The sequence below is a fragment of the Arachis hypogaea genome, chromosome 6 (genome assembly GCF_003086295.3).
Source record: "Arachis hypogaea cultivar Tifrunner chromosome 6, arahy.Tifrunner.gnm2.J5K5, whole genome shotgun sequence".
NCBI lineage: Eukaryota > Viridiplantae > Streptophyta > Magnoliopsida > Fabales > Fabaceae > Arachis > Arachis hypogaea.
Window position 1 is genome coordinate 32,071,894 of NC_092041.1, and position 10,196 is coordinate 32,082,089.

The following is a 10,196-nucleotide window of genomic DNA, read 5'->3' on the forward strand; positions in this document are numbered from 1 at the left end:
TGATTGGTTCAAAAATTTGAAGTCTGTTACTTTCTTGTTAAGAAAGGTTCAATCTTTAAATTCTAGAATCTTATCTTGTAGTTTCTTGTTAGTCAAGTAATTTTTAAAATTAAATCTTTTTCAAAATATCTTTTTCAAATATATCTTTTTATCTTTTATCTTATCTTTTTCAAAAATTTTATCTTTTTCAAAATTTGATTTCAAAATATCTTGTCTAACCTCTTATCTTCTTATCTTTTTCAAAATTTGATTTCAAATCTTTTTCAATCAACCAACTAACTCTTTGTTTGTTTCTTATCTTTTTCAAAACAACCTAACTACTCTTCCCTCTCTAATTTTCGAAAATTCTCCCTCTCTTTTTCAAAAATTCTTTTTGTTTTAAATTTTAATTTTAATTATACTTTGTCTTTGATTTTCGAAAATTACTAACCCCTTTTTCAAAATTATTTTCGAAAATCCCTTCCCTCTCTTCTCTTCTTCTATTTAATTAATTAATTACTAACACTTCTCTTCACCTCTCTTCATCCACAAATCCGAATCTCCCTTTTCATTCTTCTACCCCTTTCTTCTTCTACTAACATAAGGGAATCTCTATACTGTGACATAGAGGATTCCTCTTTCTTTTCTTGTTTTCTTCTCTCTTTCTTATGAGCAGGAACAAGGATAAAGGCACTCTTGTTGAAGCTGATCCAAAACCTGAAAGGACTCTGAAGAGAAAATTAAGAGAAGCTAAATTACAACAATCCAGAAATAACCTTTCAGAAATTTTCGAACAGGAGAAGGACATGGCAGCCGCAAATAATAATGATAATAATGCAAGGAGAATGCTTGGTGACTTCACAAAGCCAACATCCAAGTTTGATGGAAGAAGCATCTCCATTCCTGCCATTGGAGCCAATAACTTTGAGCTTAAGCCTCAACTAGTTGCATTAATGCAACAAAACTGCAAGTTTTATGGACTTCCATCTGAAGATCCTTATCAGTTCTTAACTGAGTTCTTGCAAGTCTGTGATACTGTAAAGACGAATGGAGTTAATCCTGAAGTCTACAGACTCATGCTTTTCCCTTTTGCTGTAAGGGACAAAGCTAGAATATGGTTGGATTCACAACCTAAGGATAGCCTGGACTCCTGGGATAAGCTGGTCACTGCCTTCTTGGATAAATTCTTTCCTCCTCAAAAGCTGAGCAAGCTGAGAGTGGATGTCCAAACCTTCAAACAAAAAGATGGTGAATCCCTCTATGAAGCTTGGGAAAGATACAAGCAGCTGACCAAGAGATGTCCATCTGACATGTTTTCAGAATGGACCCTATTAGATATATTCTATTATGGTCTCTCTGAATTTTCGAAAATGTCACTGGACCATTCTGCAGGTGGATCTATTCACCTGAAGAAAACGCCTGAAGAGGCTCAAGAACTCATTCACATGGTTGCAAACAACCAATTCATGTATACCTCTGAGAGGAATTCCGTGAATAATGGGATACCTCAGAAGAAAGGAGTTCTTGAAATTGATGCTCTGAATGCCATATTGGCTCAGAACAAAATGTTGACTCAACAGGTCAACATAATCTCTCAAAATCTGAATGGATTGCAACATGCATCCAACAGTACTAGAGAGGTAGCTTCTGAAGAAGCTTATGATCCTGAGAACCCTGCCATGGCAAAGGTTAATTACATGGGTGAACCATATGGAAACACCTATAACCCATCATGGAGAAATCACCCAAATTTCTCCTGGAAGGATCAACAAAAGCCTCAACAAGGCTTTAATAATGGTGGACGCAATAGGCTGAACAATAGTAAGCCATTTCCATCATCTTCTCAGCAACAGACAGAGAACCCTGAACAAAATAATTCTAATTTAGCTAATATAGTCTCTGATCTGTCAAAGGCCACCTTCAGTTTCATGAATGAAACTAGATCCTCCATTAGAAATTTGGAGGCACAAGTAGGCCAGCTGAGTAAGAAAGTTATTGAAACTCCTCCCAGTATTCTCCCAAGTAATACAGAAGAGAATCCAAAAGGAGAGTGCAAAGCCATTGATTTAATCAACATGGCCGAATGCATCAAGGAGGAGGAGGACGAAAATCCCAGTGAGGAAGACCTCCTGGGATGTCCTCCAAGCAAGAAGAAGCTTCCTATTAAGGATCCTGAGGAATCTGAGGCTCATACAGAGACCATAGAGATTCCACTAAATCTCCTTCTGCCATTCATGAGCTCTGACTATTATTCATCCTCTGAAGAGGATGAAGATGTGACTGGAGAGCAAGTTGCTCATTATCTAGGAGCTATCATGAAACTGAATGCCAAGCTATTTGGTAATGAGACTTGGGAAAGTGAACCTCCCTTGCTCATTCGTGATTTGGATACTTGGATTCAGGAAACTCTACCTCAAAAGAAACAAGATCCTGGCAAGTTCTTAATACCTTGCACCATTGGCACCATGAGCTTTGAAAAAGCTCTGTGTGATCTTGGGTCAGGGATAAACCTTATGCCACTCTCTGTAATGGAGAAGCTGGGAATCATTGAGGTACAACCTGCCTTGTTCTCATTACAATTGGCAGATAAATCCATGAGAGAAGCTTATGGGATAGTAGAGGACGTGCTAGTAAAAGTTGAAGACTTTTACATCCCTACTGATTTCATAATCCTAGATACTAGGAAGGAAGATGATGAATGCATCATCCTAGGAAGACCTTTCCTAGCCACAGCAGAAGCTGTGATAGATGTCAACAGAGGAGAGTTAGTCCTTCAACTAAATGGAGAATACCTTGTGTTTCAAGCACATGGCCATCCCTCTGTGACAAAAGAGAGTAAGCATGAAGAGCTTCTCTCAGTTCAAGGTCAAGAAGAGCCCACACAGTCAGACTCTAAGTTTGGTGTTGTGAAGCCACAACCAAACTCTAAGTTTGGTGTTCAAACCCCATATCCAAACTCTAAGTTTGGTGTTGGGACTAGACAACATTGACTTGATTGCTCTGTGGCTCCATGAGAGCCACTGTCAAGCTATTGACATTAAAGAAGCGCTTGTTGGGAGGCAACCCAATTTTATTTATCTAATTTTATCTTATTTTGTTTTGGTGTTATTTTTGTGTTTAATTAGGTACATGATCATGAGGAGTCACAAAAAAATCAAAAAAATTAAAAACAGAGTCAAAAAAAAAAAAAAAAACAGAAGAAAAAATTTTCACCCTGGAGGACGCACGGGCCGGCGTTCAGCGCCCAGAAGATGCATCTGGCCAGTGTTCAGCGCCAGAACAGAGCATCTTCCTGGCGCTGAACGCCCAAAACAAGCTACATCCTGGCGTTTAACGCCAGGATGCGCACGCAGAGGACAATCTGGCGCTGAACGCCAGAAACAAGCTTGAAACTGGCGTTCAACGCCAGAAACAAGCATCACATGGGCGTTTAACACCCAGAACATGCACCAATGGGCGTTTGAACGCCAGAATGATGCATAAAGGCAATTTACACGCCTATAGGGTGAAGGAATGGTATTTCTTTTCACCTCAGGACCTGTGGACCCCACAGGATCCCCACCTCAGGATCTGTGGACCCCACAGGATCCCCACCTACCCAATTCTCACCTTCCCTCTTAATCCTACTTTTGTGATTTGAATATCCATGTCACAATTCCCAATACCCTTCACCAATCACCTCAATACCTCTTCCCAATTACCCCATGCACCATTCACATCAACCTCCTCTTCCCCATAAACCCCACCTACCCCCACTACATTCAAATTCAATTCCCCACCCTTTCCCACCCAAAATGGCCGAATCCCAACCCCCCCTCTCCCTATAAATACATCTCCTTTCTTCTTCATTTTCACACAACACAAACCCCTTCTTCTCTCCTATAGCCGAACCCCTCTTCTCCCTCTCTACTCAAATTCTCTTCTTCTTCTTCTACTCTTCTTTTTCTTTTTTTTTTGCTCGGGACGAGCAAATTTTAAGTTTGGTGTGGTAAAAAGCCTAAGCTTTTTATTTTTCATTCACCATCAATGGCACCCAAGACCGGAGTTTCCTCAAGAAAAGGAAAAGGGAAGGCAAAAGCTTCCACTTCCGAATCATGGGAGAAGGAGAGATTCATCTCCAAGAGCCACCAAGACCACTTCTATGATGTTGTGGCAAAGAAAAGGGTGATCCCCGAGGTCCCTTTCAAGCTCAAAAAGAATGAGTATCCGGAAATCCGACATGAGATCCAAAGAAGAGGGTGGGAAGTCATAACCAACCCCATGCAACAAGTCGGATTACTGATGGTTCAAGAGTTCTATGCTAATGCATGGATCACAAGGAACCATGATCAAAGTATGAACCCGAATCCGAAGAACTACCTCACAATGGTTCGGGGGAAATACTTAGATTTCAGTCCGGAAAATGTGAGGTTGGCGTTTCATCTACCCATGATGCAAGGTGATGAACGCCCTTACACAAGAAGGGTCAACTTTAATCAAAGGTTGGACCAAGTCCTTGCGGACATTTGTGTGGAAGGCACCCAATGGAGAGTAGACTCCAAAGGCAAACCGGTCCAACTAAGAAGACTGGACCTCAAGCCTGTAGCTAGAGGATGGTTGGAGTTCATCCAAAGATCCATCATCCCTACAAGCAACCGATCTGAAGTTACTGTGGATCGGGCCATCATGATTCATAGCATCATGATTGGAGAGGAAGTAGAGGTTCATGAAGTCATAGCCAATGAACTCTACAAAATAGCTGACAAGCCTTCATACATGGCACGGCTAGCCTTCCCCCACCTCATATGCCATCTATGTTATTCAGCTGGAGTTATCATAGATGGAGATGTCTCCATTGAAGAAGACAAGCCCATCACCAAGAAAAGGATGGAGCAAACAAGGGAAGTTCCTCACGGCCCCCAAGGAGAACATGAGGAAGTTCATCATCAACAAATGCCTCATGGAATGCACTTTCCTCCCAACAACTATTGGGAGCAACTCAGTACCTCCTTAGAAGACTTGAGCCAAAACGTGGAACAACTAAGGGTGGAACACCATGAACACGCCCTCACTCTTCAAGAAATAAGAGAAGATCAAAGAGCCATGAGGGAGGAGCAACAAAGGCAAGGAAGGGACATAGAAGAGTTGAAGAACATCATTGGTCCTTCAAGAAGAAGACGCCACTAGAGGTGGATTCATTCCTTGTTCTTTATTTTCTTTCTGTTTTCTGTTTTTAAGTATTATGTTTGTCTATGCTTTTGTGTTTCTACTTCATGATCATTAGTGTGTAACCATGCCTTAAAGCTATGAATAAAATCCATTAGTCTTTCACCTCTCTTAAAAGAAAAAATGTTTTAATTCAAAAGAACAAGAAATACATAATTTTCGAAATTATTAGTGAATTTAATTTAATTATATTGATGTGGTGGCAATAATTTTTGTTTTCTGAATGAATGAATGAACAGTGCATATTTTTGATCTTGTTGTCTATGAGTGTTAAAATTGTTGGTTCTTGAAAGAATGATGAACAAAGAGAAATGTTATTGATGATCTGAAAAACATCACGAAATTGATTCTTGAAGCAAGAAAAAGCAGTGAAAAAAAAAAAAAGAAAAAAAAAGTGACGAAAATTTTAGCAAAGATCCAAGGCTTTGAGCATTAATGGATAGGAGGGCCCAAGGAAATAAAATCCAGGCCTAAGCGGCTAAATCAAGCTGTCCCTATTCATGTGCTTGTGTCATGAATGTCCAAGTGAAAAGCTTGAGACTGAATGGTTAAAGTCGTGATCCAAAGCTAAAGAGTGTGCTTAAGAGCTCTGGACACCACTAACTGGGGACTTTAGCAAAGCTGAGTCACAATCTGAAAAGGTTCACCCAGTTATGTGTCTGTGGCATTTGTGTATCCGGTGGTAATACTGGAAGACAAAGTGCTTAGGGCCACAGCCAAGACTCATAAAATAGCTGTGTTCAAGAATCAACATGCCTAACTAGGAAAGTCAATAACACTATCTGAAATTCTAAGTTCCTAGAGAAGCCAATCACTCTAAACTTCAAGGGAAAAAGTGAGATGCCAAAACTGTTCAGAAGCAAAAAGCTACAAGTCCCGCTCATCTAATTAAATTAATATTCATTGATATTTTGGACTTTATAGTATATTCTCTTCTTTTTATCCTATTTGATTTTCAGTTGCTTGGGGACAAGCAACAATTTAAGTTTGGTGTTGTGATGAGCGGATAATTTATACGCTTTTTGGCATTGTTTTTATATAGTTTTTAGTAAGTTTGAGCTACTTTTAGGGATGTTTTCATTAGTTTTTATGTTAAATTCACATTTCTGGACTTTACTATGAGTTTGTGTGTTTTTCTGTGATTTCAGGTAAATTCTGACTGAAATTGAGGGATTTGAGCTAAACTCTGAAGAAGGCTGACAAAAGGACTGCTGATGATGTTGGAATCTGACCTCCCTGCACTCGAAATGGATTTTCTGGAGCTACAAAACTCCAATTGGCGCGCTCTCAACGGCGTTGGAAAGTAGACATCCAGGGCTTTCCAGCAATATATAATAGTCCATAATTTATTCGAAGAATGACGACGTAACTTGGCGTTAAACGCCAAGTACACGCTGCTGTCTGGAGTTAAACGCCAGAAAAACGTCATGATCCGGAGTTAAACGCCCAAAACACGTCATAACTCAAAGTTTAACGCCAAGAAATGCCTTAGCTCGTGGAATGATCAAGCTCAGCCCAAGCATACACCAAGTGGGCCCCGGAAGTGAATTTATGCATCAATTACTTATTCATGTAAACCCTAGTAGCTAGTTTATTATAAATAGAACATTTATCTACTGTATTAGACGTCTTTGACCAGATCCTGGATTGTATTTTGATCCTTGATCACGTTAGAGAGGGCTGGCCATTCGGCCATGCCTGAACTCTTTGCTTATGTATTTTCAACGGTGGAGTTTCTGCACACCATAGATTAAGGGTGTGGAGCTCTGCTGTACCTCAAGTATTAATGAAGTTCTATTTTCTTTTATTCAAATCTCTTCTATTCTTATTCCAAGATATTCATTCGTACCCAAGAACATGATGAATGTGATGAGTCAAATTACCCTCATTATCATTCTCACTTATGAACGTACGTGATTGACAACCACTTCCGTTCTACATGCAACAGAGCTTGAATGCGTATCTCTTAGATTCTCCAACAGAATCTTCGTGGTATAAGCTAGATAGATGGCGGCATTTATGAGGGTCCGGAAAGTCTCACCTTGTCTGTGGTATTCCGAGTAGGATCCTGGGAATCCGGAAAGTCCAACCTTGTCTGTGGTGTTCCGAGTAGGATTCCGGTAATGAATGACCGTGACGTGCTTCAAACTTTAACCTGCTGGGCGTTCGTGACAGACGCAAAAGAGGGATTCTATTCCAGTAGGAGCGGGAACCAACCGGTGATTAGCCGTACTGTGACAGAGTGCGTTAGCATAGTTTTCACTGCGAGGATGGGATGTAGCCATCAGCCATGGGTGATGCCTCCAGACTGGTTAGCTGTGCGAGTGACAGCCGCACAGGTTATTTCCCCGTGAGGAATGAAAGTAGCCACAGTTGATGGTGAACCCCTATACAAAGCTTGCCATGGAAAGGAGTAAGAAGGATTGAGTAGAAGCAGTAGAAGAGCAGGCGTGCTTGAGCCATACAGCATCTGCATATACTTAACTGATACCTCTACTAATGAATCTGCATAAGTGTTCTATCCCTTTTATTATTTCTTCTTTTTATTATTTCTATTTTCAAAAACCCATAAACTATTTTAATCTGCCTAACTGAGATTTGCAAGGTGACCATAGCTTGCTTCATACCAACAATCTCTGTGGATTCGACCCTTACTCACGTAAGGTTTATTACTTGGACGACCCAGTACACTTGCTGGTTAGTTGAACGAGATTGTGAAGGAAATAAACAATGCCCTCAGAGTATACATCCTACAAGTAGAAAGAACAAGTGATCACAATTTCGTCCACCAGAGATCAAAGGTGGGAGGAGCCCCAAGCTTATGGACAACCTTCTTGGCAACAACCTCCTCCGACTTCTTATGGGTATAATTCAAATCTTGATGCATACCAATCTAATGTATGTGATGACCCTCGTTGTGGTTGTCAACCACCATCATCATATGCATATGAACCCCCTCCTCAATATAGCCCATCACCAAACTCACAAGCCTCATACCACCATTCACCTCCACATTACCTTAACCCGTACCCACCATACCAACCACTATATGAACCGTATCTAGAGCCACCACCATCCCAACACCAATACTCTCATGAACCACAAAGTCCATACACACCACCTCAAGAATTTCAGCAATATGAACCACCTTCCAACTATAATACCCTTCCCTCAAACAATGAATCTTATCTTCCACCACTACCTCCCGATGAAGTCCGCATACTAGAATTGAGAGATCTTGAATCTCATATCTCAAGGCGACAAGATGAGGATGAAAATAAGTTCATGGAGTTAAGAGCAAGGATGGCTAGCATGGTAGAAGCCGTGAGTCACCTAACATCCCACCTAAGCTCATGCATCCTAAGTACTCCCATTGTTGAATGTGGAGAAACAATCGAGAAGCCTAGTGAGGGAGTGAACCTGAAGCTCCATGGTGAGGAAGAGGAGTTAAAGCAAGAAGTGCAACAAGAGGAGGAGGTAGAGATTAGTGAACGAAAGGAAGTAGTGGGTGAATGTTTGGGATATGTTGAGCATATAAAGGAATCTCAAGTTGAAGATTGATGAGCGGATAATTTATACGCTTTTTGGCATTATTTTTAGGTAGTTTTTAGTATGATTTAGTTAGTTTTTAGTATATTTTTATTAGTTTTTAAGAAAAATTCATATTTCTGTACTTTACTATGAGTTTGTGTGTTTTTCTGTGATTTCAGGTATTTTCTGGCTAAAATTGAGGGACCTGAGCAAAAATCTGATTCAGAGGCTGACAAATGACTGCTGATGTTGATGGATTCTGACCTCCCTGCACTCGAAATGAATTTTTTGGAGCTACAGAAGTCTAACTGGCACGCTCTTAATTGCGTTGGAAAGTAGACATCCAGGGCTTTCCAGAAATATATAATAGTTCATACTTTGCCCGAGTTTAGATGATGCAAACAGGTGTTTAACGCCAGCTTGCTACCCTATTCTGGCGTTAAACGCCAGAAACAAGTTGCAAAGCAGAGTTAAACGCTAGAAACAAGTTACAAACTAGCGTTTAACTCCAAGGAAGACATCTACACGTGAAAGCTTCAATGCTCAGCCCAAGCACACACCAAGTGGGCCCGGAAGTAGATATATGCATCATTTACTCATTTCTGTAACCCTTGTAACTAGTTTAGTATAAATAGAACTTTTTACTGTTGTACTAGGGGTCTTTGACTAGATCTTTGATCAGTTTTATGCTATCTTAGACTTTTATGGGGGCTGGCCATTCGGCCATGCCTGGACCATTATCACTTATGTATTTTCAACGGTGGAGTTTCTACACACTAAAGATTAAGGTGTGGAGCTCTGCTGTTCCTCGAGTATTAATGCAAAGTACCATTGTTCTTCTATTCAATTCATGCTTATTCTTATTCTAAGATATTCATTCGCACACAAGAACATGACGAATGTGATGATTATGTGACACTCATCACCATTCTCACTCATGAACGCGTGATTGACAACCACTTCCGTTCTACATGAAAACAAGCTTGAATGTGTATCTCTTGGATTCCTGGTCCGTACATTTGATTGCCTCTCCTGACAACAGAGCCTTCAATTCCTTGCGATCAGAGTCTTCGTGGTATAAGCTAGAATCAATTTGCAGCATTCTTGAGATCCGAAAAGTCTAAACCTTGTCTGTGGTATTCCGAGTAGGATCTGGTATGGGATGGCTGTGACGAGCTTCAAACTCGCGACTATAGGGCGTGGTGACAGATGCCAAAGGATAGTAAATCCTATTCCTACACGATCAAGAACCGACAGATGATTAGCCCTACGTAACCCGTAGCTGGACCATTTTCACTGAGAGGATGGATGGTAGCCATTGACAACGGTGATCCCCCTACATACAGCTTGCCATAGAAAGGAGTATGAAGGATTGGATGAAGGCAGTAGGAAAGTGGAGATTCAAAAGGAATGAAGCATCTCTATACACTTATCTGAAATTTCCACCAATGAATTACATAAGTATCTCTATCTTTATTTTA